Source organism: Triticum urartu, unplaced genomic scaffold (assembly GCF_003073215.2).
Source record: "Triticum urartu cultivar G1812 unplaced genomic scaffold, Tu2.1 TuUngrouped_contig_702, whole genome shotgun sequence".
Lineage (NCBI taxonomy): Eukaryota > Viridiplantae > Streptophyta > Magnoliopsida > Poales > Poaceae > Triticum > Triticum urartu.
The window spans coordinates 31542-57076 of record NW_024117830.1 but is presented as its reverse complement, the minus strand read 5'-3'; the positions used below and the strand labels follow the sequence as shown (position 1 = coordinate 57076).

The following is a 25535-nucleotide window of genomic DNA, read 5'->3' as shown; positions in this document are numbered from 1 at the left end:
TACAATTCCCTTTGTCTAGCGGTATTGTACTTGCCCGAGATTCGATCGTCGGTATCCCTATACCTTGTTCAATCTCGTTACCGGCAAGTCTCTTTACTCGTTCCGTAACACATCATCCCGTGATCAACTCCTTGGTCACATTGCGCATATGATGATGTCCTACCGAGTGGGCCCAGAGATACCTCTCCGTTTACACGGAGTGACAAATCCCAGTCTCGATTCGTGCCAACCCAACAGACACTTTCGGAGATACCTGTAATGCACCTTTATAGCCACCCAGTTACATTGTGACGTTTGATACACCCAAAGCATTCCTACGGTATCCGGGAGTTGCACAATCTCATGGTCTAAGGAAATGATACTTGACATTAGAAAAGCTTTAGCATACGAACTACACGATCTTTGTGCTAGGCTTAGGATTGGGTCTTGTCCATCACATCATTCTCCTAATGATGTGATCCCGTTATCAACGACATCCAATGTCCATGGTTAGGAAACCGTAACCATCTATTGATCAACGAGCTAGTCAACTAGAGGCTTACTAGGGACATGGTGTTGTCTATGTATCCACACATGTATCTGAGTTTCCTATCAATACAATTATAGCATGGATAATAAACGATTATCATGAACAAGGAAATATAATAATAACCAATTTATTATTGCCTCTAGGGCATATTTCCAACAAATAGTTCCAATGTTGATTGCAATTTTTAATCAACTCAATGACATCTAATCATGAAGTTGCACACCCTTGCACTTTCTCCAGACATGGGAACCTTGGCCTGCACCAGCTAACCTTTAGAGAAATATAAGTAAAAATTTATCAGTTCAAGCACAAGACAGCAGAAGCAAGACTAATGAAACACCACATCATGAATATATAGAGCTTCAACTTTTTAGAAATTCAAAAGAAGCAACTCAATATGTGTTGAATCATTCATTATTTTGTACCAGCCAGAGATACGGCTACAACAACAGCAGACCGGCTCGTTTTTCAAGGTGTCGCTTCCAATACAAGTTCAAGCAAAGAGTATAACTAGTGGATAGCGCAATACATTCAGTATAGCAACATAATGCAATGACTAGAAAGTTAACCTCTTTAGGATAGATACTTGCAACCACACATACATAGAAAAATACAGACATAAAATGCAACTTCACAACACAAACCTATATGAAAAGGACAAAAACTTACTCACTAAAGAAATCAGAATATTTTTAGCAACCATTGGATAACAAGTGCTCGGGCAAATGAAAAAAATAGGGCGCTACAAGATTTAGCGCCACCCTTCTCCAGATGCTATACAAGTAATAATGTGTTAAGGGCGTGCTATATTTGGCGTTTTGCATACAAACGTCAAATACTCCCTTTGACCCATATTAACAGTCGCTCAAACGGATGTACCTAGTCGTATTTCAGTGCTAGATACATCCCGTGCGATCCTATATAAACAGAGAAGAATATGATAGCTAGTCTCAGTGCATGTACAGTCACAATTTCCAAGGAAAGTGAACACTCCTAATTAAACAAGGAAAGTGAACACTCCTAATTAAACAGAGAAGCACATGAGAGCTAGGCTTAGGGCATGTACACTCCTAATTTGCAAGGAAAGAGAACACTCCTAATTAAATAGAGAAGCATATGAGAACCACAACAAGCTTACCTCACAGGAGCCCAAAGGAAAGCAAGAAAGAACCATAGCAAGCTGCAAATGACGCTCCATTTTTATATTTATTTACATGCTAAGTTAATCAAGCACCAAACCATAGAAGGGAACAAACTTGCTGTACATGATGCTCCAAAGATATTTACATAACTTTGCCATGTACATGATGCTCCAAAGCCGAGAAGGAAACAAACTTCCATAAAGCACCAAACCAAAGTTGTTTACATGACAAATAGGCAAATATCTGTCCTGTACATGATGATCATTGTCTAGCTAGATAACTTCTATTTGTGTGTGTCAAATAAAGAGGCTAGCTTTGTGTGTTGTACACTTATACTGTTGTGGAACTAATCACATGACATTCCAAAGCTTTTGAGGATAAGCTGCTGATTTACTAATTGTTGCTGTTGCCGATTTACTAACTACATAGTGTTTGATTTACTAATAGAACCAAAAATATGAAAGATTCACTACAGAGGTCAAGCACTGATGGAGTTCAAGCAGTGTCCAAAGTACTGGTGGAAGTTCAGTAATCTGAAAAATTAACTTACATTGCATTATATGAAAGATTGAAAGCACAAACTTGTCACAGATTAGTTCAAGTATGAAGTACAAATTCTTTGCAGCCGATCTGAAGTTGCAGACAACAAAAAGCACATCCAAAATGACCACGGAGAAAAGGCCATGATGGATGACAGGAACGACAAGGAGAAGGTTGGGGTGATGGGCGGCAACAGCAGCACGGACAGCGACAAGGAGCAGCACGGCGGCAATATGGATGGGGATTCAGAGAGGAAATAGAATGAGGCCGGCGCCGCTACATGAAGAAGGGGTGAAGAGAGATTGCTCTCACCTGGTGGCTGACTTACCGGCGCCAACGGCATCGGTGACATCAGCATTGACTTGTAGGAGTTGGTGGCGTGGCCGGCGCCGCTACTTCAAGAAGAGATGAAGAGAAGCTGCTGCCGCTATCTAACCGGCAGCACAGTTACTTGGAGACAGGAACCTTTCAACTTGATTAATTGCTATGGCTGCACAAATACATGTGTGAAACAAATCAATTCTTTCATGGACGCATGAAGCGACCATGACACAATTGATGGCTTTAATCTGGGATGATTATACATGAGTAGTTTACATGTTTGAATAGCAAGTAAACTCCCTAGGACATAACCGACTCTGTGTAGTCTACAAGTACGTACTAGACAGGATTAACCTAATCGTGACTAGTTATTACAAAAAGGTATTCTAGATTAGCTTAGTATAGAATTCTATAGAAAGCCGTATTCGATGGAAGTCGTATTTATCGGGATAGATAATACCACATTCTAGGAAGTTAACTGGTTGCTCTGAAATAAAGTTCATTTATGCACCTACAAGCAAAATGTGGCTTGTGATATTGTATGTCAATTATATGATCCTTTTGTAATGAGTATATCTACTGTCCAGACAAAACGTTGACTTAATTCCACCCATTATGAGTACTTTCAGCTATTGCATTCATCGTAATATCCATTATATAGCCAATGAAAAAGATAACTTGCCTTGAGTGGTGGCGGCGGTGGTGTGTGTGTGTGTGGGGGGGGTGCCACGTAGCTTGCCATCAAGAGAGCCAAGGGAGCCTTGCATTGGGGGCAGTAGCCGTTGATACAAGCTTGTCTGTTGTAAGCCGGGAAGAAACGAAATCAGGTTATAAACTCCCTAGGGTTTAGGGTTTAGCCGTTGATACAAGCTTGTCTACTACCCCCAATTTCAATTTTTGCTGTTCAAATTAAAATGCAAAAACGTCTTATATTTTATTACAGAGGGATACCTTTCAAGGGTGAGGTAAACGTCAGGAGATGCATGTGTGGTCCAGGAGACAAGTGCTCACGACAACCAAAACGTATATGCATGTAATAAAGTTAAATCCTCATGTATAATATATGTATTCTGTTTAAAGTGTTTTCACTAATTATATTCAATACATCTTGCTTTAAGGCGGGTGGAGGATCTGACTATTAACTTACATCTAGGCTATCTTGTTTAGATTTAACTATGTATGTAAATATCTCCAAAATGAATTGGTGGACTGGGATCAGAAGTCTGTGTTTGCATACTTGGTTGATTTTTCCATATTGAGAATCACAATGGATGGAGCTGTCATAACTAGGTTAGACTAGTAGCAACATCGATTTAGACATAAAGAATAATAACTGACTTCAATTTATCAAACGCATGTAAAAAAATCAAGCCGCACATGTGCCGGGGTTTGTTCAGTATGCTAGTTGCACGTACTTAAAGAGTTTGCTCGTGCATTTTCACATTGCACATTGTCAAATTGCATTTGTAATATATGTAGTAGTTTTTTAGTGGGCTGTGTGCTAAAAGTATCTCCAGACTTAGGCCTAGTTTGGCAACGCAGTTTTTTCAAAACCATAGTAAATGAAAACCTCAGTATTTCAATGTGTCGACAATGAATACTCCGGTTTTTTAAAACAGCAATTTTTCTCAGTTTTAGCAAAACTACCAATGTGTTTGGCAAGTGCAGTTTTTTCTGTTTTCTGATTTTGACTACTCATTGCATGGATAATCTTGAAAATAGCTAGCTGAACCCAACTGAGCTACACTCAAGTAGTTATACAATGACATGATCAGCTTGTGTTAATTAAAGGCCGCCGCCCGCCGCTTGCATGTAGCCTTGTCATGAACGCGCATGTCCTCTCTCCTAGATGCTAGGATATGTAGTAGAGTTATCTTGTACCTCTGGCGGCATGGAATCGATCGGCTATAGCCTGCTCTGTACAACTATGCTCCAAATATAAATTGATCTACTGCATGATCTAAACCTTTGTGCATGCGGTTGTGCTCCCAGTCAATGCTAAATCATGGCATTCGTATGTGTATGTGCGCCATCCAATAGGATCAAACATCTAGCACGATCTAATCAAAAAGCTGCCTTTTGTTGTGCTAGCACAATAGTCAATGATTGAAGAGATCAACAGCCAGGAAGAAGATGTACTCGAGCGAGCCTTTCTCAGTTTAGAAAAAAGAGGTTGGGACCTCTTTTCAAATACAGCAAAAAAACATGGTTTTAGATATACTATGGTTTATAAAACTGCAATATTTGTTGAAGCCAAACACGTCAAAGTATTTAAAACCGGGGTATCTAAAAAAAACATGGTATTATCTGAAAACTCCGAAAATACCGAGCAGCCAAATGCAGCCTTATCTTTTCTAGAAAACTGAATTTGGCAATAGCTGGATAACAACTAAACTGGATTTCCCTCTGTCTATGCAACTTGCATAAAAGTAGGTGTCCTTTGTATTAATGCACTGTACAACTACGAGAATGTATAATCAGTTGTAAACAAAAGAACCACGAGAAATGAATAATAAAAGCACATATTTATATATCAATTCTAGATTTCATGCCATGTTAGCAAGTATGATGTGTAGAAAAGCTAGAATACTTTTTGTGCCATTTATTATATAAACATGAACAGTAGGCTCATATATCATATTCATAGCAATAATTTGCACTATGTAGAAGATCAATGGGTACCATCATCTTTTTTATATGAAGGTTGATGATTTATCTCTTCCCTGTTATCCATTTATAGATCTTTTCAGAAGATTGACCAAAATGCTCCACATAACTTGCAGAAAGACAAAGGTACTTCACATTATTTGAGTATATAGGATGTGGAAATTTGACACATTCATATCAACTGAAGTTACCTGACAGTTGTATGTTGTGTCAAACTAAGAAAACACTAGTGTGTCATAGAAGGTAGAAAAACTAAATACACAATGCCATTCTTAGAATTGCACGAGGTGAAGTAGTACAATTTATATTATATCTTAGCGCAAGTTATGTAGTGGAATTTGGCCCATAATTAGTTCAAGAACAAATGTACTGGCAAAGCAATGTACATATGATTGTAAAGAAGAATTGATGGGGATTGTTGAGAGAGCAAACAAAAGAAGAATCACCAGAATTGAGAAAACAAATTGATCACAGAGCATGCGGAAAGAGGGTACAGACTCACCGGTTCACAAACCTTGCCCACTAATTTGAGTATTCACCTGAACCAAGTAGTAGGCTCACACAATTCCAAACGAGAACCACCATGATCTTCATGTATCCAGCAACACATATCATGCTTCTGAAAGTATATTTTCGTCATTAGTCAAAAATATGGAAGCTATAACCTAAGGGTGTCATTGTCAATGTTTCTATTGAACTATGAAAATTATGCAGCTGATTAGAAACACGAGTGCTATAACTGTAAGAGCATCTCCAACCAGACATAGATAATTTGACGCCCTATATGTCCGAGGACACGCCCAGATATGTCCGCGGACAGCGCCGACCAGCCTCACATTCGTTTGCATCCGCAGCCACCCCCTCATATCCAAACCCTCAAATCCATACACAAACATACAACATAGATCAAACACGTACGCCCATTTCTAGCATATAGTTGATACTTGTCCAGACATGGCCATATGGGGCCAATCACCAATATGAATGATCAATGGTTCCTTAACCATTTTACGGAGGAGTGATCCATGCTAATAATAACAAAAACTAGTATTAAAATATGTCCATGTATTATAACAAGAACCTACATAGATAGAGCAAGTACTAGAAAGGAGACCAGTGGATAATTTGGTATACACAATAATAAGGAAAGCATAAAATTGCAGACCTAAACATGCACTAAAATAGATAACAGAAGAACCACAAGTCTTATCAGTAAAACCTAGACTTTAGGGATTCCTAAGAAATCAACAGTGGAGTAGTCCCTTGGCCACCACTACTATAGTTTTCCAGTGGCGAGTGTTTCGAGGCGCCCGCCACTGTAATTTTTTAGTTTGTTTCTCTTTTTCTAATGGCTTACTCTTTAATTGTTATAGTTGGAGTCCAACTTTTCGGGGAGGAAGATACAACATTAGAAGCTCCTTATAAAACTTTGGCACTTTTTTGGGTAAATTTGTTATTTTAGTGCATTCAATGAATTTCAAGCTATTTAATAGAGGTAATGGTTGTTTTTATGTAAATGAAGTCTGAAAAAGATGAGACGTGGAATGGTATAAAGGTATGGCACCTAGAGGGTGTGGCAAAACATTGAGTCATAGGGAAGTTTTGATGCACTTCGCTAAGAAAGTGGAGAATCTATGGGGAAAATCATAGTTTCAATGGGATTGTATTAGGTTTGAAGGAGAGCTTTCCATTGGAACTTTTTATATGTTGAAGATACACCATAGCGAGTTACATGTAAAGATTTGGCACATTTCTAGGTTAGTTTGATACTCCCTCCATTCCAAAATATAAGTTGTATTACTTTTTCCAAAAGTCTAACTTTTGCATGCTTGATGAAGTTTTTAGAAAAATGAATTAATACTTGTAATATTATTTTTTATCATATTTATTTAGTTATTATAATATTTATAAAATCTATTATGAATGTGTTCTCATATTTACTTATTTATTTATTATAGCAGAAATTTATATTTTGTTCTGTAATCTTTTTCAAACATACATGTATTTGACTTACACGAAAATTGACAGACCTTATATTCTAGAATAGAGGGATTATTTTTAGGGCATTTAGTGCATTTCTAGCTGTGGATATACTAATTTGAACTACATGTACATTAAAAGATGCCAAAAAATTGGTGCAAGTTCTTGAGCATGTATTCAGCTCATAGATGCAAAAAATGCTTGGAAGCAATTACAAGTGAACTATTTAGTTCTTGAGTATGTATTTTGAAATGCAAGAAATGATTGAACTTCCCATCATGTTTCAAATTTCCAAGCAATTGATTCATGATACCCAATATATGCAAACTACCTTCAATATTACCTTTCGTCCAAGTTTTCATTTAATGTAATTTTAGTTGAAATGCGAATTATATTCAAAATTAAATAGAAATATATTCGTGTAATGCCTAAATATAGCAAATGGAACCTAAAAAGTTCAAACATTTTTCATACAACACCATAAAACATTGAAACCCCAAAATACCATAAACCCTTAATAAACAAAAAAAACCTAAGAATGTACCTGTGGCCACCATGACTATTGTGGATGAAATAGGGGGCCATGTTACTAGTGACGGATGTTAGCTACCTGCCCAACACTAGTATGTGATTGACAAGTGGCGCTCACGAAAATTGACCTGTCACTGGTGTGCTTGGCCCACCGCTTGCCAGAGCCCATGTTACCCGCGGCGGGCAGGAAATGGTGCCTACCATTGGTACCTGCATACAAGTGGTGGGACAAAATGCCGCCCTCCACTCGTAAGTGGCCAAATTACCAATGGCGGGTGCATATGGCCGCGCACCACTAGTGAGGCCCCACATGTAAGCAGTTCTGGAGTAGTGGTAGTGAGAGATACACTTGCAAATGTGGCATCACCCAATCGTATCATACCCTTCGAAACTAGCTACGATATTACCAACCTGATAATTCTCTCAATGATCAATAAAGATAGATAGGCGGGATGTAGGGCTCCAAACCGTCTGGTAGCCTCAAAACTGGGTAAAACCATCGAGTCACCTTCATCCCCGTCGAGATCCCTTCAAGCACCACCCTATATTCATTGTCTTCCACCACCTCTAGTAGATCAAAAGTTTGGTGGTGCATTAATTAGTGATCGATATTAACGATGCCATATATCATTACAAACATAGAGAGAAAGTAACAAAAACATCATGCTTGTACTATAGTGATGTGTATATACACTAACACTCAAGCTTAGTGAAACACAGCTAACTCAAGTTATTATCATTGAATCGATCCATAAACAGCCTCTCGGCATCTCACAGAGGTATTTTATACTTTTCACTCAATTGATAACTCACACAACTGGTTTGCCAAAAAACGGCTACATTGCTCACAACCACTTCCCCAACATAACAACTTTTCGACATCAAACATTTGAATCTACTTATTTTTAAGCTGCGTGCCAACGCCCTCTTTAAGCACGTACAAAGTCATCATGGTAAGAGCCACCAGTCCCAAAAATAACGACGCTATTGGGGATTTAGGTACTCTAGCATCCCTGCAATAGGATCCTCAGTCCACATAGTTTTTGGTGAACACCAACATTTTCCCCCAACCCCCCCATGTTTTCGACAAAAGGGTGAATTTTACTCACTAAAAACGAATCATCCAGTTGATGCAAACACAATGAGCACACACCTGACCTTTGCATAGCTAGTATGCACATAGCCAACACCGTTGCACACACACAATAAGCACACCGATAAATAGGAAAGTCATACAATATCAAAGCTATACCTAGGCAAGGAAAAAGAGAAAAAACTTCAAAACAATGATTAAAAAAAAGTACAAGAATGACCATTGCTGCTCCAACCATCTGTTGACACCACAAGGAAAATGAGGTTCTTCAATAGCAATGTCTACATGAAGGGAACGATGCTCGAGTGTCACCGCCTACACCGGATCCAACCATCAAAGACAAGATTCTATGTTTTCACCGTGAAGAACAAGTCTCCGCATATCCGAGCAATGCCTCCAACAAGGTAAAGACAAAAAAACATTGCCATTGATAGGTATAACCAATCTGGGTTAGACCTAGGATTTTCACCCCGGAGCTCAAGACCGGGTACTCGCGAAGCGCCACCAAATCGATATCAATCATGTGTTGTTGCTACCACTTTTCCTCGATCCCAGCATGTACATGCGTTGGGCAAGAAATCCCACTGCCGCTACTACACAACACCCTGTATGTCAAGCCATTGTTGATAGGTTGCATCGCATCGCCAAACAAAAACTAGCCAGAGTGAGAGCCTCCAAAACCCACGATAGTATAAAAATATGTACATGTACTATAACAAGTACGAGTCGTGACTTCAAAAATATGTCCAAAACTCACAATAGTATAAAAATAGAGCACTTCAGTTGCATCTCGCAAAGTCGCCAGTACGAGTCGCTGATAGTAGCCACCGGCTCTGGGAAGAGAAACCTTCTTGAAGACTTTATGGTGGCCACTGCAATCCATAGCTTGAGTGGGCGTCCTATGCCGCCACCCATAGGATGGTGCCGACCACATCGAGACCTCTGTCAGCCAGGTCCACGAATCAGCCAAGCATCGCCACATTGAGCACCTCCATCGGGAACCTGCACTCCTGACACATGTCGGCGGTGCCTCCGCATGCTTCTGGAAGCCATGCATCTTCCCCGTACTCAGACCCAGCCACTGGGGATCCTGTGCTCCAGCCATAGTGTTGTCCCCCCGCCACAATCCCCACCAATAGTGAAGGAAAGAACTGGGGCCACCAAGCCGGCACCAGCGCTTAGCCATTAGCCAAGGCCCACCACCGCACGTGCACCACGGAATGCATCGCCGCCACCTTCCGTGGGGCACACACGGGCTTTTCCGACGCCCCCTCTGGCGGTGGTGTGACTAGGTTCTCCTCTAGACCCCAGTAGTCGTCTTCGCATGTTTGGTGGCTCCACCCAACTCCCCCATGTAGAGGGTGAAATACAACTTCCCTAACAATTGTTTTTGTGCCGCACGAACTTCCACCGCCCTACCTCCCTCGACCCACCCCCACACGTCCTAGTGCCTTGTGGTAGTCGAAGCTCACTGCTTCTACCGCCTCGTCCACTCTATCCGCCCCATTTTTAGCCATTTGAGTCCCACCGCTACCCTATGTTGCTCCACTGTCAGACGTGCCTACATATTCGTCATGGAACTCCATGGCCATGCCTCTCCGGAGCATGTGGGGCCTTATTAGGGTCGTACTCACCCGACCATGCAGATGGAGTTCATTGCTCGCACGCATCCTGGACCGAGTTCACCTCCCGGCGCATCCCGCCCGCCATCACCTGCCGCCTTCCTAGCCCCAAAGTTCAACACTAGTCGCTCCAGCAGAAGTCGCTACTAGTGAAAGAAAGATAGAGCGAACAACAACTGACTTACGGGACATTAGGGAACCCCAAAGCAACAACTCCAATAATCTAAAAAGTGATACTATTGGAGATGCTCTATGTGAGGGAGTAAAACGCAGCACTCCTATGTGCAATAATCCGGAAAGTGATACTATTGGATACGTGTTGGACCTCATATACTTGTGGAAAAATTGTCCTCGTGGGTTTTTACCCTTTTCTGAAAAGTGTGGAACGCCCTCAGCCTCAGTGATGCATGTAGCCTAGCTATTTTTGATTATTCTAAAGTTCATCATCCGGCTACAATAAAATTCAACAAAATACTGGCACTCCTGTTTTTTTTTTACCTAAGTGGCCATCCATTTGTCTTGTTCGCACAGGTGCACTATGGTGATACCTGTTTGGGAGAAAGGGTCTGTAGGAGATCGGAAGGTATATGGACATGTCTTGGCATTCTTCAACAGCGTGATGTGGACACTGTATGCCTCGACGGATCTCCCCAACAAGCTCCTGCTCTTCATTGTCAGTGGAATGGGAATCGTTGTTCACTTTTCCTACACCACCTTCTACATCACGTTTGCGGAACAGACCAAGCGTTGGCATGCTGTATTCATTCTTTACGTATTCTTGGTTGTCGCCTTAATAACGGCAGTATTAGTAGCCGCGATGGTGCTCATCACTCATAGGTGGAGTAGTACTTTTGTCGATGTCATGGCTTCGATATCGGGAGCATCTACACAAATTGTTCCAGCATATGATCTGGTAAGTGCAAGCTATGGCCGGTGAATTGCACTTCCTAGCATGATTATCAATCTATTGTCCGTTTTCTCGTTGGTCGATTGAAACCGATCGTATTTGTACACCAGGTGATGGTGATCATGAAGACCAAGCAGGTCAACGACAAGAATCCACTAATCATGGCCGTCCTCTCCCTCTTAAGTGCATGTACTTGGGCTCCCTACGGCTTCATGACCGTCCCGGTCAACCCCTACGTCGTGGTACTTAATATCTATCCCCGGTGCCATCAATATAATTCATCGTACCGAAGATCCCTATGTGAACAAACTTATGTTCTGATCTACTCAATGTTGTAATAATATCTCCATTGTATGAATGCTACACTTGCTCATTGCTATCATTATGTGTGTGCAGGTACCGAATGTCATGGGCATTGTGTCCACAACTGTGCAAATAGGTGTATACTCCTGGCTGCTATACCGCAAGACCCGCATCCACTCCGTCCGAATAGATGCAGTGGACCACAGCTGCAAGCAGGAAGTAGAACTCTCCGTGCCTCCAGTCTAGAGACGAGTGTTTTTTGACACCGAGCCAAATTGAGACTTAAATTTGAACCAAGTATGAAAGTTTTATTCATGGATGAACGATCTATCTATGAAAGCGCATGGATCGATCCATTGCTCCGTAAGAGTCAGATTTGTCATTAAATGAGAAAAAAGAAAACATAGTTTTGAGTTACAAAAACAAGTTTGAAATATATTCATCTAGGGACTAAAAGGACAAATATGTGGACTATTTCTGTAACTCCAATGTCATGTAACTTTTGTAGTGTCTGAATTGCCACGTTCAGTCAAATGTAATGCATATGTTATCTTATTTGCTGTGTCTAATTCACTCCGATGTATGTATATGACAATCGATGTTCCTCAATGTGTTTGTGATGGTCAGCGGTCATGTTGACTTATTCATATTGCTGATGCACAACCATTTTCTTGTCAAAACTGGCGATTGTCCTGGCACCTCGTCCCCGACGAGATATTCTCTGTTCGCTCAACACCTATTCTTGTGACCATTCCTATCTGGAAAACACCATTTCCACTGAAGATAAGGATTTTCTTGTGGCAGCTCTTACGAGGTTGTCTCTCCTCGGGGAAGGAGGTGGCAAAGCAGAATGGGTCTGGCGATGGCCCATTTCTCTCTGTGGGGTCTGTGAGGCTCTGGACCTGTGGCAGTCCCCAGATATGGGCGAGTTCTGGAGGCTCACGCCAACCGTACTGGTAGGAGGAGACACCTAGCGTTCTCGGCCATGACCTGGGCCATATAGACTACACACAACAAGATTGTTACCCCGTAGATCTTTTTGCAGTGTGCTTTTGACTTTGTGGTCAAATTTCTGACAGCATGGTTGATGATCTTATAGAGAGTTTTGCATCGCCTTTTTTAAAAGATGGCTATGTTGCTATCTTTTATTTTTTGCACTTGTAGTTGTTGATTGGTTGTTGTGGTTGCTTTGTTTATAAAGCAGGGTGAAAGCCTATTTCGAGTGTATATGTTTTAAAGTTTCTACATGTCTAAAGGGACCGAAATAGATTGGCATATACTACCAAGGTGCAGTACTATACCACTATATATCATGACCTCATATGAGCATTCTACGAAGTAGACGCCAAATAATACAACAAATTAGTGTAAGCTGAGTAAATAATTGTAAGTTAGACATGCTTTTACATCTACTATATCATTCGATTTGAATTCTTATGATATGGATCATACGTGTGTACCTTTCTTATATAGCTTCTAGTTCCTCAGGCCATATTTCTGTGGTTGACGTCCACACTTCTGAATGCAATCTCGACACATGTAGGCACCGGTAAAATGTCCATCTTGTGTGATGCATACAACCTCTGTCTTTTAAGTTTACCGTTACCTGCATGAGATAGTGAAACATTAATTAAGCTATTATAGGATAGGAAGATACTCCTGCATAAACTTGGTATTATTCTCTATACACCATTTTTTTGCGGGGTAATTCTTTATAAACTAGAAACATGGATTATATATGCTTCTATATATGTACATATTGTGGATATTGATGTTTTTCTTTACATATTTGGTCAAACTTTATTAAAATTGACTTAGAACATGCATAATCTATATGCATATATTAAATTTTGTTGGGGGGATATTTCCTGAGATTATGTGCAACAATAAATGAAGACGTACATACGGACTTAAAAAGTCCTCACATTTCTGCACCCATTCCTGCCTATTAGCCTCGTCTTCAGTCCTCACATGCCTGACTATAAATTTGCACTCGTCAATCTATAAGCTGGGTACTTCTTCATCTTCGATTGTGACAGAACAGAAACTGATAAAAGTGGAAATGTAAGAGTGTGAAAGGAAATAATAAAAAGCTTAAAAGTAATGTTCATGTATTTTAAAAAGACATGTTCACATACAAACTTCCCCACGAAAAAAACATACAAAAACTGCCGAGCATAAATAAAAATCACATATTCAAAATTAAATATCCATGTAGCTAGTACTACTCTATAAAACATAGTATGTGTTTCCTTCAAGAAAATTTTCATATAGAAATGGGAAATAGAGAAAAATATACTCCTACAAGGGAAAATGCAATTATTTGACACAGACGAAAAAGGAACAAAACACAACACTGAAAAAAGGAAAGTAGAAAATTGAAAAGAGAAAACCAAAAAGTAAAGAAAAACATTAAGACACACGGTGGCTGGAGGAAGCTGGAGTTTGGCCGGGGAGGTGGAGCAGAGGCTGAGGGAGGAAGATAAAAGGAGGAAGCAGAAGGAGCAGGAGATAATCGACTCACAGCAACAGCAACAGCAACAACTAAAAAAAAACTCAATTGCCTGACATATCCACGGCCCTGCTTCAAGAATTGAGAGCTACGCCACAGAAGGAAAAGGAGGATATTAGCCTGGGCGTTCTTCTTCTTCTTCTTCCCGACCCAGAAAATATCCTCCATTCAAAGACGAAGTGTGCATATGTCTAGCATGTATCACACATAGTGCATGGTTGATCACTGGAAATCGCGCGAACGACATGTGTATCGATCACTGGAAATCTGGATCATTTCGTGATGGTTTGCGAGGTACAAAGAGCGCAAGTAATTAAGCAAAATTGGGTATAGAACACTAACCTCGAGAGAAAGCTGGAAGGAAGTCAATGACGTCCTTTGCTCTTCGCTGGTGAGAACAAGCCACCAACCGGGGATGCAGAACTGTGACGAGGCAAATTAGAGTAGGTGCGCCTTGCTGATGACAGGAGGGAACATTATAAGCAAATTATAGCAGGTGCACAATGTGGATGACAGGACGAAACATAAGGAAACACGCGACGTTGACTTGACTCGGTCATACATACACAAGTGTGAAATCTTTTCAGTCATAAAAAAATAAGTGTGGAAACTTGGAAGTCTTTCCGTCATACCTGATTCATTTTCATTTTTGAATGAACAGGAAAGATTGCTGTCATGTCGTGACGAAGCTACTAAGGAGACCTGGGCGTCCGAACCGCGTAACGCGGTACCAAACCACACTGCTAACCGCGTAGTCATCAGAAAACCAAAGCCAGTTATTAATAAAAAACCAGGGATAATAACCAAAAAAAATGACGCCCGACATTCTGGCTTGACTAGGGGCGACTCTTCTCCGGGAGCGTTCGCGCCTCGCCGGCGGCTACCACGAACACCCAATCCAACCATGAGGAGGACCCGCGCGCTTGGTCTACGGGAAATCTGGAAGAAGAAGATGGAAGTCGCAATGCGATCATGGGTGGATCAGGTATGTGTTGATGGGAGGGGTCGAGAGGATTCCAGGAAGTCTGGCCAGAGGGGGTCCGCTCAAGTAACGAGAAGTATGAATCAGATTAGGGAGGTGATGGGGAATCCCGGGATTTATGAGGACGCAGGGCTTTATGTTTGAAAAGGATTGGTTAGGGAATCTGGGTGAATCGGGAAACAGCAACCAAGTAGTTACAAAGTAGTGATACAGAGTAGTTACAAAGTAAAGAAACAGGAAACAGGAAACGGCAAAGATACAGAGAGCTGTAACAGCTTACAACCAAGTAGTGATACTTGCAAACACAAGATATTAAAAGGAGCCTAGCCAGGATCACCAAGGTCACACGCCAAGAGAGCAGCCACACCAACAGCAGGGTGAGGGTTAGCACGAACCAGCATCGACAACCAACATCTCCTCGCCTTCTCCTGCAGAACATGCCAAGATCGACAAGCCAAATGCTTCTACCTCTGAAGAAGACCCCTGTCTTCTCGCCCTGGCTCGAAGGACGCCGCACCGTCGGAAGGCAGAGTGCTCGCCATAGAGCCGAATGGACACAGCCGGCTGGCAGCCCAGGCATGAGGGAGCAGAGCACCACCTCTGCAGGATTGCCACAACCTCACCACCACCAGATGATAACCACACGTCCAGACGCAAGCTGAAGAATGCCGGCACAAGACGAAGACCTCGCGGAGAAGATGAAGAACAATGAGCAGATCGCCGCCACCTGGTCCTCAGCAAGCAGAGAAGCACCATCCACACCCCCGCGAACCCCAGACAACGCCTCCAGGGAGGTAACAGGGAGGTAACGCCATCGACATGCCACCGCCGCCCACAAGGGGAACCAGGGCTTTCGCCCAAGCAGGAGTGAGGAAGAAGGAGGCGGCAGGGGATCTCGACCAGGCCTCCAAGAAGGGGACCGACTCCAAAAATTGGAGCCGGCCTCGCCGTGGCCGCCAAAGGCCAAGGGTTTCCCCCGGTCCCACACTCCACGCCCAACCACCCGGACCCGAGAGCACGAGCCATCGCGGCGAAGCTGCCATGGCCGGATCGGACCGGTGGGTGCATCCACTGGCAGAGGACCTCGATTTTCACCGGAGCCTGCACACGAGCCACAACCTCGTCGCCCGCGCGACCAAAGTTGTGGTACAGCACTCGCGGCCGCCGCTCGCCGCAGAGCCGGCACCGCCCACGCACCCGAGGCCGCCGCCCCGGCATCCACCCACCACGAGCATCTCCACCAACATCGCGAACAGCCCCAACACCACCCTAGAACGACGGACCAGCACCACCATGACAACCACCCGGAAAGGGGCCTGCAGCGGACGAACACGCCAGACCCAGATCCAGCCGGGAGTGAACCCCAAATCCCCAACCAACGCGGCAGCGGGAGCAGGGGCAGCACACCCAGGCCGAGCAGAGGGGCCACAACCCCTTGCCAGCCTCCCGCCGGCCGCCACCAGCACAGATCTGGGAGGGAGGCTAGCATGGCGGCCAGGCAGGGGCTGGATCCTAGGCTGCCCCCAGAGCACGGCAAGGACGACGACCACCATGGTCGGCGCCGCAGCAGCCAGATCCGGGGGTGAGCGCCGCGCCGGGATGGGTTGACGGGGAGGAGTGGTCGCCGGCGAGGATGGGATGGAGGGGGGCGCGCGTCCGGTCGGGGGAGCACGCAGGGACGCCCCGCCGCCGCCAACCACCGCACGGCGGCCGCTGGCGACGGCGGAGGGAGGAGGAACGAGGCGGGGTGGCCTAGCGCCGACGGTGGGAAAGAACGAATGCTTGCGTCCAAGTGTTATTGACATATACTGACAATTAGGGTCACGCTCATGTGCTCATCATCTGGAAAATTGTTGCCAGATACGGTTGTTAGCATGTCATTATCCGTACTGCTTATAAATACAAAATATATATTACTTCATTATTTTACCAACCAACGACAGCAGAAGCTAGCTGCAAGTACATATTCTCCCGTGCCGGCCATGCATCATCCACGGAAATAAGAACGATACATCAACCATGAGATTCGTCCCCATGAGATTCTAGCATCTCCATTTATGTCAGACGGTGTGGTGCTAAAATATACTCCCTCATTCCATAACGTAGGACATATAATTTTTTGAAAAGTCAAACCTCGTAATGTTTGACTAAGTTTTTGAAGAAAAATATTTACATCTAGAATGCTAAACATACATCATTAAATTCATCTAAGACGCAGTTTCATATTTTATATATGTGGTATTTTAGATATAAAGAGTTTTCTTTATAAACTTGATCAAAGTTTGACTTTTGAAAAAATATATACACTCTATATTATGGAACGGATGGAGTACTATAGACTTATAATCTTTTATCTAAAGTTTGCAACTAAAATTTAGTTGTTTCATCTTTGAATGGAGGTTCTAGAAACTTCCATAGCCTTCCACGACCTTCCAGAGGTTTTCTAGGGTTGCCCCGAACTTTTTTGGTTCTCCAGTTTTTCCCGGTTTTCTTCATAATATTTTCTTTTCTTCCCAAACTTGTCTGGTGCAATTCACATAAACTCTTGCACTTCTAGTACTCACCAAATCGATGATCCTTAAGCGTGTGTCCCGGCAGCTGGTTCGGTAAATGTAGACATGACCCGGAACTCCTTCCGGTCAATGGCCAATAGCAGAACCATGGACATCCATATTGACCCGCCTACACTTACATGAATTATTATCGAGCGAACAAATTGTTCCGACACGCAGTTCTCTTTTTTCACAATATAACAAAACCAAAGGTGAGACTTATTGGTATCCATGTGAAGCAACACTTGATCACCATACCAAGTTATCCTCGTTACTAGTTTTGTTCTTTCCTTGTTTACATGTCCCGGCATCCCCATGATCGTAGCATGTTGTGTCTGGCCAGATGACGACGGATATAGTAACACAAAGAGGGACCAAAGAATATCTGTTCATCGTTGGAGGAGTGAATCCCAATCTCGGGCTATCAATTTCATGGACATAATTTTCCAATGCATCCTAAAGCTTTCATTATAATCACCATGTTATGTGTAATGTTAGAACAACCCGAAGTACACCCTCCAGCATGTAGGTACTTGATACAGTCACGGTCTAAGGAAGTAAGTGAGTGTTAAATTATGTATGACAACACCAGTAACATGTGATGATGTGTTCTCATGGTGTTATCATTTGGTCGGGTCTGTTCACCATTGTTTCGATAACAATGTGCTCCCATTGTTGTCTGCATGCTTCTTACTTTAACAATGCCCTATAATCGGGAAAACAAGATCATCATGCAAAACATGAGTTGCTCTTAAAGGCGAGATTATGAACCTATTATGTGTTTATTATTGCACACATGCAAAATAGGTTTCCCTCCAAATCCCATTAATATGTAGACTAAATAACCGTTACAATTGTAGGACGGAAAATGAATATTAATTACAATATGAAAATAAATAATAACATTTACTATTGCCGTTAGGGCGTATTTCTAACATAATAAATTAACAGTGTTGATGAGATGGGAGAGCTTAAGTACGATCTATTATTAACTTAGTGAAGAAATCCAGTGGAGAGAAAGCCGAACGCGGCCGTAGCGGAGACTTTACAAAGTCGCGAAACCACCTGTTTAGTGGATCCATGTTGTCGACCTGATTGTGCATTGCCGCTTTCACTTGCATATATGTAAATTTTGATGTCGCAAAATATAAACTCTGTCAAATTAATTCCTAGTAAGGTGCACATTTACCCCAACATTAAGCATAATGACAAGTTTCACGAGAATGCAGGTAATGTTCACTAACAGCTCGTTTGGCTCCTATCATTTTGGTCGAATTCAGTGGATTTCATTTGCGAATTCCGGAATTTACTCGTTTGGCTGCACCGGAATTGACCGTCGGACTTCATTTTTAAATTCCAGAGAATTAAAACTTGCCTAGCCCCAAATCCCGTGCCCTCCCCCGTCATTCTCGCCACTCCCCTCGTCCCGACGCGCTCGTCTCCCTTCCTCCCTCCCTTCCCAGACGCCCGCCGCCGCCGCCAAATCTCCCGTCCACCACCACAGCTGCCATGAATCCAGCCTTCTCGGCCGCCGGCGACGCACCCTCTGCCGGTGAATAGCTCCTTCGTCGACGCCCCGTCCCTCATCCTCTTTACTCAGGATTTCACGGCAACGCACCCTCCGCCGTCGACTCCCCGTCCCTCATCCTTCGAGATCTCAACTCCTTGTAAGTTCCCTCCACCTCTCTTCTCCCCCTCTCTTCCCCCCCTCTCTGATGCATCTTTTTTGGTTGAACCCTAACCCTAACCCCACCCCACTGTTCAGCAGCACACCTCCCTCCAGTCACCGACCAGATCCAGACAGTAGATCGACTTCTTGACGACTCCTCCGCCAACCCATGGTTGGTCAGCTCGCCTCCTCTCTCCGTGGTCTCTGTTTTGTCAAGCCTCATACCAAACTGCTTGGTAATCCTATCATGTATTGCCATGGTGATAGACTGGTGATTAGTACATACCCTCAGAATTGATATGACTGGTGATCACTTGCTTTAGATATGATTAGTAGATACCCATGCACTTGTTTTGTTCAGTTTCATGTCCCAGCAAATTAAACCATGCATCAGATTTGGGAACGAAAACAGATAGTGGCCTGCAGGCTATAATAACAAGATATTTGTTCACTACATAATCTAGGAGCATTGCTCGAAATAATTCAAGTTCCTTGTTTGAACTTCCCCACTACCGGACTATTAAATTTATGTAAGCCACTATGTGACCAGTATGTGATAAAATTCTAGCGCTCTGCTTACTGTATATGAGCAGACTCTGTTTACTAGTTATTCTAATGAGGCCTCTGAAGTTTTGTTCTTCTTTCTCTTTACAATACTGCACAACATTTGTCTCCATAGGCTGGTCTTAATAAATAAATAAAATGGTCCTTACTAGTTGAGACAAAAGGATGATTGCAGCGATGCTAGTCTCTGTTGTTTGCTGTCTGAAGCCTAATTTTCCCCAGCTTCAGAATTCTTATCCAACTTAATGCATGAGAAAATCTTCCGCTGGCATTATATATACACTATATATACATGCTATGTTCTGTCATTATATATACACAGTCCTATGTCATTATATATACACAATTTATGGGCTTTTTTCACTATGAGCTAGGCATGTACAGAAGCAATGAGCATGAGTTTTTTGTGTACCACTAGTAATCAAGCTTGAGTGCTTTCTCAATTGTTGTTTTCTTCATCTTAATATAGATGTCGGACTTGCACATTAACACATTGCATGACGATGAGAGGAGAAAGAAAAGGAAGAGGGCAGCTGCTGGATTTTTTGTGTCGGTTGTCGCGATAGTTCAACACACATATTGTCAGAGGAAGATTAGAGAGCTTGATGATTTCAGTGAGGATGAGGCAGAGATTAGGATTAGAATGCAGATGCTTAGATCAATTTATCAGGGTTCTAACAAGCACTGTTTTGATAGTTTGCGCCTAACTAAACCGTCCTTTGTGGACCTGTGCGCTATCTTGCGTGAAAGATGTGGTTTGGGGGACACATTTTATGTGTCAGTTGAAGAATCAGTCACAATGTTCCTGCTAGTGCTAAGCCATGGGATGAAATACCGGTTAATTGAAAGCACGTATAGATGGGCACTCGAGACAATCAGTAGGCATTTCAATGAGATCTTAAGAGCTGTCCTTTCCTTGTCTCATGAGTTTATAAAGTTACCAAGCCCTTCAGCTGAGCAGCCTGAGGATAGTAGATGGAAATGGTTTCCAGATGGGCTAGGAGCTTTAGATGGCACACATGTTGATGTCCGTGTTTCCGCTCTCAAGCAAGGCAGATACAGGAATAGAAAGCAAGATGTGACCACTAATGTGCTTGGTGTTTGTGACCGGAATATGAAGTTTTTGTATGTCTTAGCTGGATGGGAAGGTTCTGCATCAGATTCACGAGTGTTGCGAGATGCAATGTCACGACAAGACGCTTTTAGAGTTCCACATGGCAATTCTCTGTCTTGGTACGGTAGAACAACTAAGTTATAATATTTCAATGTAAATATAATATCTAATACTTGTTATTTTTGCAAACATTAGGAAAATACTACCTTGTAGATGCTAGGTACACTAATGGTCCGAGCTTCTTTGCTCCATACCGGTCAATCTGGTACCATTTGAAAGAATGGGCGGCTAATGGAAATAACCCACAAACTCCAAGAGAGTTATATAATATGCGACATGCATCAGCTAGGAATGTGATAGAGAGAACTTTTGGTCTACTAAAGATGAGATGGGCTATTTTGAGGACTAGTTCATTTTTTCGCATACGGAATCAGGTATCACATGGTATATTGCAAAACCAAGCCTCCGTTTATTTTTAGTTTTTATTAACTCGCCAATAATACCATCTCGCAGATTCGTGTCATTAATGCTTGCTGCATATTGCATAACTTTCTAAGAGATAGGCAGAGAGAGATGGATGATATAATGCTAATTGACATGGATAATCAGTTAAATGATGCTGCCATCGAACATCCCGAAGAACCAAACATGATTAGACATGTTGAATCAACAACTGAGTGGAACAACAAGCGAGATACCTTAGCTCATCAAATGTGGGCAGATTACCAAAGGAGACACGGGGGAGCCAATCATTGAATTCATTCATTTGTATGTTCATATATTTCATATGCCTATTTTTTGAACCCTCTCTCTCTCTCTCTCTCTCTCTTTTGATTCTACGTTTGTCTCATACATGTATTGTTGCTTGCAGGAAGATATGGATGTGGAGAAGAGAGGAGGTAGAAACTACCTTCCTGGACGGATGAAATGGACGAGGCAATGTTGAATGTGTTCGTGGAGCATTACAATAGAGGGGACCGTGCTCAAAATGGGTGGAAGCCGCATGTTTTCACTGCAGTTGTCAATAATGTTCGAGCCAAGTGCAATGTGGATATCACAAAGGAGAATGTCATATCAAGGTGCAAGACTATTGATAGACACTATGTCAATGTCAGCAAGATGTTGTCAACGAGTGGTTTTGGGTGGGATTGGACCCATAACAAGCTTATGGTTGATAGTGAGGACGTGTGGAGCAACTATGTCAAGGTAAGCACTACATATTAAGCAACTATGTATTCATGGCATGGCCATGAGATTCAGTTTCATCTTTCATGTGGTCAAGTTTCTTACTTAATTACTATCTTTTGTTGTCACTCATACTTGTATTGATATATCATGATGTCCATGTTTTCTCTTTGGATTTGTATTTGGTGTTTGATGGATGTGTGTTACATTTTCCACCATGACATGTGACTATCTGTCTACATGTTTTGCAGGCAAACAAAGATGCCGCTTGCTACAGGCATAAGGTCATAAAGTTTTGGGACTCAATCAGCCTTGTCTTCTTGAAGGATCATGCCACGGGAACCGGAGCCAGAACCGCCGCTGAAAGTGCTGCGGAAATGGCTGCGGAGAATGTGAACAATGTCAACATCGAGTCTGCCGCGACATCTTCTACTCAAACCGGTGAGGAACAGAAGAAGAAAGATACCGATCAGATGACTCAATTGCATCTATGCTTGGTGAAAAACAGGATAATTTTACAAGCGCCTACAAAGCTGATATTGCTCAAGTTGTTCCTCGCGATAAACCCTCCTCTCCCGAAGAAATACTTGATGCTCTCAATGCAATTGCTGGACTTGATGATGATGACTTGCTGGCAGCTTATGATATCCTCATAGCAGATGACCGCAAGTTCAAGGCTCTTATGGCGCTGCCTGAAAGGATGAAGAAGAAATGGATCCGCAAGCAAATCAACCAATGAAGGTATGTTGCTAGAAATGGACTGCTCATGTTCCTCGTAGTTAGAGAAATATAGTTGTTTAGTTAACATGTGTCCCTTGCCTTTTGATTTCCCCTCTATGATTCGGTCTCGTCTCCACCATAATTTTTTCTTCGATCGCATTGTGTACTATAGCTGGTTACCTGTCTCATTCATCATAAACTGGGATTTCAGAACTAATGATTCATATGACGCAACTTTTTACCTCTCTGCCTAATCAATCTCGAAAACAACAGTCTGATGCATTTATTTATAGGGCCAGACCCAGCACTGCAATATTTGAGATTCCTTGGTCTTTAGAGTGCTCAACAGCTCGGGATCTTGTTGTCTTCTAGTAGGAGTAGATCATGGAGGAATGAATGGTCATTGGACCTTGCGTTTGTTTAATTAGGGTTAATATATTTCTGTAGTTATTTTTGAATGGTATGCGGCAGTTCACTGTAAGTCGAGTCTTGATTAGTCTATGCTTTTGTAGCTTGATAAACAGATTCTTCAATCTCATGTTGGCCTGAATACCATGAAAACAAACACTGCAACTATATGAGGTAGTAATGTGATGCCTTGTTAAGGAGCCATGAACCTGTCATTGATTAGGTTCAATTGCTGAACATTTCTCATAATTTTCTTGTGTTCATTGGGAACCTTGTGACCCTCTTTAGAGATATCATAACTTTGAGAAAACTTCATCTATCTGTCTTTAGTGTAGAGTTTATGTTACTTCAGATTTCAGAGTGCAAGTTACAAACGCGAAGAAAAATAACATGAGTTTTCTACTTGATTCAATGTTTCACCGCTCATGAATTTTGAGTTGTGACTCTTTAAAATTGATGACTTTTTGACCTCTCTGCCTTTTATATACAACTTTGTGTGTTGTAGCTTATTATACAGAAGAAAAATATGAGTTTTCAATTGTGCCAATTAATAAATTAAGACGGTATTTTAAAAGCTTCACATTTGCTAACTACTACAGTAAGTTTGCTTACATGCTTCTGATGATGTCTGCAGGGTAACAACAAAGCCTGAAGGCCAAACTAAGATCTAGATGCAAGTTCAAGCCTCTTTAATGGATGCAAAGATTTATTTTTTATGGTCCTAATGCATTTGTAATGGTTTGAAGATCTTTGTTTCCGACGAGCATATTCAGCCTTTAATGGCTTTTCAAAGATGTTATCACTATTATTATCTGCATTATAGATTATTATATTTGAATGTTTGAATGTGTGAAGATAATGTTGTCTAGATCTGTTTTATCTTGATCATTGAAAAAATACACAGTTTTTTGGGGGCTGATTGTCATTTTTTAGATAGTAAATGTGTTGATTGTGTATATTGAGATATGCACATAGCAACAAACAGCATATGACATTCATTTCACAAATCCCCTCTGGCAGCAAAACAAGAAAATTGAACTTGGAATTTAGATCCCACAAAATGAAATGCTCCCAGGAAATGAAAGTCTGGTTCCTAAACGAGCTGTAAGTATTAGAGGAGATACTTCTAGAAACACTATTTATACTAAACATTTTTAATTTTTATACTCATATCTTAAATCTTGACCAAGTGGAATATTGATACACTTTTTATTATAAATTATTAACTATATCATCTATTGTAGTTCACAACATTACGAACGTAATTATATTGGTAATATTGAAACTGTATTTGTTGTTATCCAAATCAAACGTCTACCATTAGAACATTCCAGTGCTAATGTAGAACTCTAATTTTTAGGACTAAGAAATAATCATTCTTGTGTTACATATATTTTTTATATGTGTTTGTGCCTATTTTAGTATGTGTGTATATTTACATGGGTAGCTTAGTTCACCACAAAAATTAATATGACATGCAATTAATATGACACGCTTCTATCAGGTTTCTCGAAAACAAAAGTAATGCACAATTCTAAAATTATTATCTTAATAGAGCTTTGTAGAACAAGATTATCTAGCTTAGTTTTAACTAATGAAATTTCTAGATGTATGTGGTGTGAACGAGTGGTTTATCTCTGAATCCACTCCACCCTCTTCATTTTTATGGCCAACACTTCTATTTTCACTTGGTGCGTTTTCCATATATATGTCTAGTCGGTGCAACTAATGCACGAACCAAATGTTCTTTTAACCACTCAAACCAGTCCAACCCATTATAATTTGTGCATTTCATGATGTCATTTGGAACGAACTATTGTAAGAGAGGCAAGCGAATGTACAATCACACATCTATGTTTCTTGACACAGTGCAACACAATCGCAGAAAAGTCCCATATTTTCAAACTTCACGGAAAACGTCACATTCAGAGCTGTAAATCGGATCAAGGGTTTGGCAACATATATTATTGCCCGGACCTGTATATAGTTATTTCATTCGAAGAACCTGGTGGGATTTTTTTAGAACGGAGACGCTAGGAGCGTCCGGCTTTAAATTAATAAAGCCCACAACAGAACAGGCATAGTATCAGAAAGACGGTCACACACCCATTCACAGCAACACGACCCAACAATAACGATAGTCTAAGAAGGGTCCAAAAGCCGGGCTACGAGCTGATTACAAGGCCAAAGCCCC

General features: G+C 41.8%; 1 long non-coding RNA gene across 6 annotated transcripts; it reads left to right on the top strand.

Moving 5' to 3' along the window:
* Positions 1-19085: 19085 nt before the first annotated feature.
* On the top strand, positions 19086-24246 carry LOC125531396. 6 transcript variants are annotated; one of them, XR_007293199.1, is made up of 6 exons: positions 19086-19348; positions 19447-21147; positions 21224-21796; positions 21900-22234; positions 22465-22954; positions 23976-24246. It is a non-coding gene; the product is annotated as an uncharacterized LOC125531396 (long non-coding RNA). The 6 variants fall into 6 exon arrangements; XR_007293198.1 differs by having other exon boundaries at positions 19447-21462; positions 21542-21796; XR_007293202.1 differs by having other exon boundaries at positions 19450-19522; positions 20384-21796; positions 23976-24243.
* Positions 24247-25535: the final 1289 nt, after the last annotated feature.